General features: G+C 39.0%; 1 protein-coding gene across 5 annotated transcripts in view; it reads left to right on the top strand.

The window, feature by feature from the left end:
• Nucleotides 1-10,000, top strand: part of LOC124018038 (adhesion G protein-coupled receptor L3-like) — a 177,300-nt gene that overhangs the window by 13,679 nt on the left and 153,621 nt on the right. The window lies entirely within an intron of this gene.

Here is a 10,000-nt window from a genome sequence, read left to right on the forward strand (position 1 = left end):
CTTTAGTTCTGTGGGTTTGTGTAAGGACCGTCTCTAGACTACTTTAGTTCTGTGTGTGTAAAGGACAGTCTCTAGACTACTATAGTTCTGTGGGTGTGTGTAATGGACAGTCTCTAGACTACTATAGTTATGTGTGTGTAATGGACAGTCTCTAGAATACTATAGTTCTGTGTGTGTAATGGACAGTCTCTAGACTACTATAGTTCTGTGGGTGAAATGGACAGTCTCTAGACTGCTATAGTTCTGTAGGTGAAATGGACAGTCTATAGACTACTATAGTTCTGTGGGTGTGTGTAATGGACAGTCTCTAGACTACTATAGTTATGTGTGTGTAAATGACAGTCTCTAGACTACTTTAGTTCTGTAGGTTTGTGTAAGGACAGTCTCTAGACTACTATAGTTCTGTGGGTTTGTGTAAGGACAGTCTCTAGACTACTATAGTTCTGTGGGTTTGTGTAATGGACAGTCTCTAGACTACTTTAGTTCTGTGGGTGTGTGTAATGGACAGTCTCTAGACTACTATAGTTCTGTGGGTGAAATGGACAGTCTCTAGACTACTATAGTTCTGTGTGTGTAATGGACAGTCTCTAGACTACTATAGTTCTGTGGGTGAAATGGACAGTCTCTAGACTACTATAGTTATGTGTGTGTAATGGACAGTCTCTAGACTACTTTAGTTCTGTGGGTGTGTGTAATGGACAGTCTCTAGACTACTTTAGTTCTGTGGGTGTGTGTAATGGACAGTCTCTAGACTACTTTAGTTCTGTGGGTTTGTGTAATGGACAGTCTCTAGACTACTATAGTTCTGTGTGTGTAATGGACAGTCTCTAGACTACTATAGTTCTGTGTGTGTAATGGACAGTCTCTAGACTACTATAGTTCTGTGGGTGTGTGTAATGGACAGTCTCTAGACTACTATAGTTCTGTAGGTTTGTGTAATGGACAGTCTCTAGACTACTATAGTTCTGTAGGTGTGTGTAATGGACAGTCTCTAGACTACTATAGTTCTGTGGGTGAAATAGACAGTCTCTAGACTACTATAGTTCTGTAGGTTTGTGTAATGGACAGTCTCTAGACTACTATAGTTCTGTAGGTTTGTGTAATGGACAGTCTCTAGACTACTATAGTTCTGTGGGTGTGTGTAATGGGCAGTCTCTAGACTACTTTAGTTCTGTAGGTTTGTGTAATGGACAGTCTCTAGACTACTACTATAGTTCTGTAGTTCTGTGTTTGTGAAATGGACAGTCTCTAGACTACTATAGTTCTGTGGGTGTTTGTGTAATGGACAGTCTCTAGACTACTTTAGTTCTGTGGGTTTTCTAATGGACAGTCTCTAGACTACTATAGTTCTGTGTGTGTAATGTGTAGTGTTGGACAGTCTCTAGACTACTATAGTTCTGTGGGTGTGTGTAATGGACAGTCTCTAGACTACTATAGTTCTGTGGGTGTGTGTAATGGGCAGTCTCTAGACTACTATAGTTCTGTGTGTGTAAAGGACACTCTCTAGACTACTTTAGTTCTGTGGGTGTGTGTAATGGACAGTCTCTAGACTACTATAGTTCTGTGTGTGTAAAGGACAGTCTCTAGACTACTTTAGTTCTGTAGGTTTGTGTAATGGACAGTCTCTAGACTACTATAGTTCTGTAGGTTTGTGTAATGGACAGTCTCTAGACTACTATAGTTCTGTGTGTGTGTGTAATGGACAGTCTCTAGACTACTATAGTTCTGTGGGTGTGTGTAGGTTTGTGTAATGGACAGTCTCTAGACTACTATAGTTCTGTAGGTTTGTGAAATGGACAGTCTCTAGACTACTATAGTTATGTGGGTGTGTGTAGTCTCTAGACTACTATAGTTCTGTAGGTTTCTGAAATGGGTGTGTGTAATGGGCAGTCTCTAGACTACTATAGTTCTGTGTGTGTAAAGGAAGTCTCTAGACTACTTTAGTTCAGGTTTGTGTAATCAGTCTCTAGACTACTATAGTTCTGTAGGTTTGTGTAATGGACAGTCTCTAGACTACTATAGTTCTGTGTGTGTGTGTAATGGACAGTCTCTAGACTACTATAGTTCTGTGGGTGTGTGTAATGGGCAGTCTCTAGACTACTTTAGTTCTCTAGACTACTATAGTTCTGTAGGTTTGTGAAATGGACAGTCTCTAGACTACTATAGTTATGTGGGTGTGTGTAATGGACAGTCTCTAGACTACTATAGTTCTGTAGGTTTGTGAAATGGACAGTCTCTAGACTACTATAGTTATGTGGGTGTGTGTAATGGACAGTCTCTAGACTACTATAGTTCTGTAGGTTTGTGAAATGGACAGTCTCTAGACTACTTTAGTTCTGTGGGTGTGTGTAATGGACAGTCTCTAGACTACTATAGTTCTGTGTGTGTAATGGACAGTCTCTAGACTACTATAGTTCTGTGGGTGTGTGTAATGGGCAGTCTCTAGACTACTTTAGTTCTGTGGGTGTGTGTAATGGACAGTCTCTAGACTACTATAGTTCTGTGTGTGTAATGGACAGTCTCTAGACTACTATAGTTCTGTAGGTTTGTGTAATGGACAGTCTCTAGACTACTATAGTTCTGTGAGTGTGTCTAATGGACAGTCTCTAGACTACTATAGTTCTGTGGGTGTGTGTAATGGACAGTCTCTAGACTACTATAGTTCTGTGTGTGTGTGTAATGGACAGTCTCTAGACTACTATAGTTCTGTGGGTGTGTGTAATGGGCAGTCTCTAGACTAATTTAGTTCTGTAGGTTTGTGTAATGGACAGTCTCTAGACTACTATAGTTCTGTAGGTTTGTGAAATGGACAGTCTCTAGACTACTATAGTTATGTTTGTGTAATGGACAGTCTCTAGACTACTATAGTTCTGTAGGTTTGTGAAATGGACAGTTTCTAGAATTTAGCTCAGAGGAGGGAACACAGTCTTGTGGTAGTTTTTTTTCTCCTCTCTCTCTCTCTCTCTCTCTCTCTCTCTCTCTCTCTCTCTCTCTCTCTCTCTCTCTCTCTCTCTCTCTCTCTCTCTATCTCTCCTCTTCTCTCTCCATCTCTCCTCTCTCGCTCACTATCTCCTCCCCTCTCTCTCCATCTCTCTCTATCTCTCTCTCCCCCCTCTTTATCTCGCTCTCTCGCTCTCTCTCCTGTCTCTCTCACTCTCCCTCCTCCTCCCTCCCTCACCCAACCTAGCCCAGTAGTGTACATTACTCTTAAATGGACTAGGGCCCTGGAGAGTCTTAGGGGGGAGTTGAGTGATTCCTTCCCAGAGACAGGCCCTCTCAGATTGGGGTATAAGAGCAGGCCTACCTCCTTCTCTGGATATCCCTGGAGGTCTAAGCTACACTATCTAGCCGGTGTAATTGACTCTAACACCTTCTCACAGTGTCGGCAACTCGGTTCAGTCTCTCTTTATTAAATGATGGTCGAATTAATGCATATGCTTTTACACACATTTAGGAGACACTACAAGAAATTATTGGAGGAAGGGGAGAGAGGGGTGGAGAGGGAGAGTTAGAGAGGAAGGGGAGAGGGGGATGGAGAGGAAGGGGAGAGAGGGATGGAGAGGGAGGGGAGAGAGGGATGGAGAGGAAGGGGAGAGAGGGATGGAGAGGAAGGGGAGAGAGGGATGGAGAGGAAGGGGAGAGAGGGATGGAGAGGAAGGGGAGAGAGGGATGGAGAGGAAGGGGAGAGAGGGATGGAGAGGGAGGGGAGAGAGGGATGGAGAGGAAGGGGAGAGAGGGATGGAGAGAGGAATGGAGGGAAGGGGGAGAGAGGGATGGAGAGGAAGGGGAGAGATGGGATGGAGGGATGAGGGAGGGTTGGAGAGGAAGGGGAGAGATGGTGAAGGAGGGATGGAGAGGGAGGGTTGGAGAAAGGGAGTTAGGGGAGCAAGGTAAAGAGGGGTGAGGGAAGGGAGGGAAGGCGGGTGGGAGGGAAAGACGGATGGAAACAGTGTTCTCGGAGATCTCTGTGTTTTATAATGGAGACTTGTGTGTCTACAGGAGCTTTAAGAGATGATCAATGGAGATTAAATGGAGCGAACAACCTACCACACACACACACACACACACACACACACACACACACACACACACACACACACACACACACACACACACACACACACACACACACACACACACACACACACACACACACACTCACTGCTGAGAAGGGGACGATAACTACAACCAATGGCTGTTCTGTTCTGCTCTACTCTGTTCTGTTCTGCTCTGTTCTGCTCTGTTCTGTTCTGTTCTGCTCTGTTCTGTTCTGTTCTGCTCTGTTCTGTTCTGCTCTACTCTGTTCTGCTCTACTCTGTTCTGCTCTGTTCTGCTCTGTTCTGCTCTGTTCTGCTCTGTTCTGCTCTGTTCTGTTCTGCTCTACTCTGTTCTGCTCTACTCTGTTCTGCTCTACTCTGTTCTGCTCTACTCTGTTCTGCTCTACTCTGTTCTGTTCTGCTCTGTTCTGCTCTGTTCTGCTCTGTTCTACTCTGTTCTGTTCTGTTCTGCTCTACTCTGTTCTGTTCTGTTCTGTTCTGCTCTGTTCTACTCTGTTCTGCTCTGTTCTGCTCTGTTCTGTTCTACTCTGTTCTGTTCTGTTCTACTCTGTTCTGTTCTGTTCTACTCTGTTCTGTTCTACTCTGTTCTGTTCTGCTCTGTTCTACTCTGTTCTGTTCTGTTCTGTTCTGTTCTACTCTGTTCTGTTCTGTTCTGCTCTGTTCTGTTCTGTTCTACTCTGCTCTGTTCTGTTCTACTCTGTTCTGTTCTGTTCTACTCTGTTCTGTTCTACTCTGTTCTGTTCTACTCTGTTCTACTCTGTTCTGTTCTACTCTGTTCTGTTCTACTCTGTTATGTTCTGATATACATTATATACTGTAGTTAGGTGAAAGCTACATCGTGGAAAACTAATATTTGACCATTTGACCTGACCAGGTAAAGGTCTAGATTCATAACTAGGGCCCAGAGTTATTCCAGACCAGGTTTAAGTCTAGAGTTATAACTAGGGCCCAGAGTAATTCCAGACCAGGTTTAAGTCTAGAGTAATAACTAGGGCCCAGAGTTGTTCCAGACCAGGTTTTAGTCTAGAGTAATAACTAGGGCCCAGAGTTGTTCTGGAGTTGTTCCTAACCAGGAAGAAGTCTAGAGTTTAACTAGGGCCCAGAGTTGTTCCAGACCAGGTTTTAGTCTAGAGTTTAACCAGGGCCCAGAGTTGATCCTAACCAGGAAGAAGTCTAGAGTTTAACTAGGGCCCAGAGTTGTTCCGGAGTTGTTCCAGACCAGGTTTAAGTCTAGAGTAATAACTAGGGCCCAGAGTTGTTCCAGACCAGGTTTTAGTCTAAAATAACTCCAGGCCCAAGTTGTTCAGAGTTGTTCCTAACCAGGAAGAAGTCTAGAGTTTAACTAGGGCCCAGAGTTGTTCCAGACCAGGTTTTAGTCTAGAGTTTAACCAGGGCCCAGAGTTGATCCTAACCAGGAAGAAGTCTAGAGTTTAACTAGGGCCCAGAGTTGTTCCAGACCAGGTTTTAGTCTAGAGTTTAACCAGGGCCCAGAGTTGATCCTAACCAGGAAGAAGTCTAGAGTTATAACTAGGGCCCAGAGTAATTCCAGACCAGGTTTAAGTCTAGAGTAATAACTAGGGCCCAGAGTTGTTCCAGACCAAGTCAGAGTAATAACTGGGCCCAGAGTTGTTCTGGAGTTGCTAACCAGGAAGAAGTCTAGAGTTTAACTAGGGCCCAGAGTTGTTCCAGACCAGGTTTTAGTCTAGAGTTTAACAGGGCCCAGAGTTGATCCTAACCAGGAAGAAGTCATAGAGTTTAACTAGGGCCCAGACAAGTTGTTCCAGACCAGTTTAAGTCTAGAGTTATAACTAGGGCCCAGAGTTGTTCCAGATCAGTAAAATCTCCAGGCACAAGACATCAGAGTTGTGAAAAGCAGAAGCTAACCGCCACTTCTATAGTGCCTATACTTTACAATACTGCCCTATGTAGTGAATGGGATGTGTGTTAAGACACATCCACTCCTAGACGAACACGGTTAAAGTCAGTCCAAACAGTCTCTGTGCCTTTGTAATGCTGAACTCATAGACTTCCTGCAGCACAAAGACAGTGCTGTCTATTGAAATGCTGAACTCATAGACTTCCTGCAGCACAAAGACAGTGCTGTCTATTGAAATGCAGAACTCATAGACTTCCTGCAACACAAAGACAGTGCTGTCTATTGAAATGCAGAACTCATAGACTTCCTGCAACACAAAGACAGTGCTGTCTATTGAAATGCAGAACTCATAGACTTCCTGCAACACAAAGACAGTGCTGTCTATTGAAATGCAGAACTCATAGACTTCCTGCAACACAAAGACAGTGCTGTCTATTGAAATGCTGAACTCATAGACTTCCTGCAGCACAAAGACAGTGCTGTCTATTGAAATGCTGAACTCATAGACTTCCTGCAGCACAAAGACAGTGCTGTCTATTGAAATGCTGAACTCATAGACTTCCTGCAACACAAAGACAGTGCTGTCTATTGAAATGCTGAACTCATAGACTTCCTGCAGCACAAAGACAGTGCTGTCTATTGAAATGCAGATCTCCCATCTCCTCTGATGGCTGAGCCGTCTCTCTCCTGTTTCAGTTGTTTTCCCTCTATAATATACTATACTATAATATACTATATTATACTATACTATACTATAATATACTATACTATAATGTACTATACTATACTATAATATACTATACTATACTATAATGTACTATACTATGCTATACTATAATGTACTATACCATACCATACCATACTATACTATAATATACTATAATATACTATAATATACTATACTATACTATGATATACTATACCATACTATAATATACTATACTATAATATACTATACTACACTATACTATAATATAATGTACTATACCATACCATACTATACTACACTATACTATACTACAATATACTATACGATACCATACTATACTATACCATACCATACTATACTATATTATACTATACCATACTGTAATATACCATACTACACTACACTACACTACACTATACTATACTATAATATACTACACTACACTATACTATACTATAATATGCCATACTATACTATACCATACTATACCATACTATACTATGCTATACTATACCACACTATACCATACCATACTATACTATACCATACTATACCATACCATACTATACTATACTATGTTATACTATACTATACTATACTATGCCATACTATACTATACCATGCCATACTATAATATACTATACTGTACTGTACTGTACTATACTATACTATACTGTACTATACTATACTACACCATACCATACTATACCATACTGTACTATACTATACCATACTATACTATACCATACTATACCACACTATACTATAATATACTATACTATACCATACTATACTATAATATACTATACCATACTGTACTATACTATACCATACTATACTATACCATACTATACCACACTATACTATACTATAATATACTATACTATACTATACTATACTATACTATACTATACTATACTATAATATACTATATATGGCTGAGCCATCTCTCTAATGTTTCAGTTGTTTTCCCTCTTCCCTCTATACTATACTATACTATACTATACCATACTATACTATACCATACTATACCATACTATACTATACCATACCATACTATACCATACTATACCATACTATACCATACTATACCATACTATACTATACCATACCATACTATATACTATACCATACTATACTATGCTATACCATACTATACTATATACTATACTATACCATACTGTAGTATGCCTATACTATACTATACTATACTATACTACACTATACTGTAGTATACCTTACTACTACAATATACTATACTATACTATACTATACTATACTATACTATACCATACTATACTATACCATACCATACCATACCATACCATACTATACCATACTATACCATACTATACTATCCCATACTATGCTATACTATACTATACTATACGATACTATACTGTATCATACTAAACCATACTATACCATACTATACTATACCATACTATACTATACCATACTATACTATACTATACCATACTATACTATACCATACTATACCATACTATACTATACCATACCATACTATACTATACTATACTATACCATACCATACCATACTATACCATGCTATACCGTACCATATCATACTATACTACACCATACTACAATGTAATATAGCATACTATACTATACTACACTACACTACACTATACCATGCTAGACTATACTATACTATACCATACTATGCCATACTAGACTATACTATACTACACTATAGCATACTATACTACACTATGATATACTACACTACACTATAACATACTATACTACACTATACTATACTATGAACTACCTCAGCTGAGGAATAAACTATACTATGATATACTATAATATGTTATACTATATACAATACTATACTATACTGAGCTATACTATACCAATACTATACTATGATATGATATACTATACTACACTAAACTACTATGCTATATTATACTAATATGCTATAATATACTAATATACTATACTGTACCATACTATTATAGTGTACAACTTTTCTTTACTATATACTATACTATACTACAATGTTATGTACTACCATATTACACCAGTGTACTATACCGCTATTCTATTCTATACTGCTTTAATATACTGCTATACTATGATATACCACTATACCATACCATACTAATATACTATACTACTATACTATACTTGACTATACTACGATACTACACAACTGTTCTATTCAATATTCTATGATACTATACAGCTGTACTATGATATACCGCTATACCATACCATACTAATATACTATACTACTATACTATAATTGACTATACTACTATACTACACAACTGTTCTATTCAATATTCTATGATACTATACAGCTGTACTATGATATACCGCTATACCATACCATACTAATATACTATACTACTATACTTGACTATACTACGATACTACACAACTGTTCTATTCAATATTATATGATACTATACAGCTGTACTATGATATACCACTATACCATACCATACTAATATACTATACTACTATACTTGACTATACTACGATACTACACAACTGTTCTATTCAATATTATATGATACTATACAGCTGTACTATGATATACCACTATACCATACCATACTAATATACTATACTACTATACTTGCCTATACTACGATACTACACAACTGTTCTATTCAATATTATATGATACTATACAGCTGTACTATGATATACCACTATACCATACCATACTAATATACTATACTACTATACTTGACTATACTACGATACTACACAACTGTTCTATTCAATATTCTATGATACTATACAGCTATACAATACTATCCACTATACTGTGTTATACTATAATATATTATATTATACAAAATATACAATATTGTACTATACTATATTGTACTATGATCCCCCTCTCTGTCTCTGTCTCTGTCTCTCTCTGTCTCTCTCTGTCTCTCTCTCTCTCTCTCTCTCTCTCTCTCTCTCTCTCTCTCTCTCTCTCTCTCTCTCTCTCTCTCTCTCTCTCTCTCTCTCTCTCTCTCTCTCTCTCTCTCTCTCTCTCTCTCTCTCTCTCTCTCTCTCTCTCTCTCTCGTTTTATTGAGGCCTACAGTTAGCATGCCTGATGTATTAGATGAAATATGTAAATTATTGATCAGCCTGCACCGCTACAAAGTGTGTGTGTGTGTTCTACAGACTTTAACAGCCTCAAAGTTTTCTCAAGAATGATACAATGTTTCAGCAATTCTGAAATAGCTAGGTTGTGGTTAGTGGGATAACGCTGAATAAATTACGACACACACACACGCACACACACATACACACACACACACACAGTCCTTTTTTTCTCTCACACGTTTCAAACTGTGTTTAATGAGGAGCAATGTGAC

The sequence above is a fragment of the Oncorhynchus gorbuscha genome, unplaced genomic scaffold (assembly GCF_021184085.1).
Source record: "Oncorhynchus gorbuscha isolate QuinsamMale2020 ecotype Even-year unplaced genomic scaffold, OgorEven_v1.0 Un_scaffold_383, whole genome shotgun sequence".
NCBI lineage: Eukaryota > Metazoa > Chordata > Actinopteri > Salmoniformes > Salmonidae > Oncorhynchus > Oncorhynchus gorbuscha.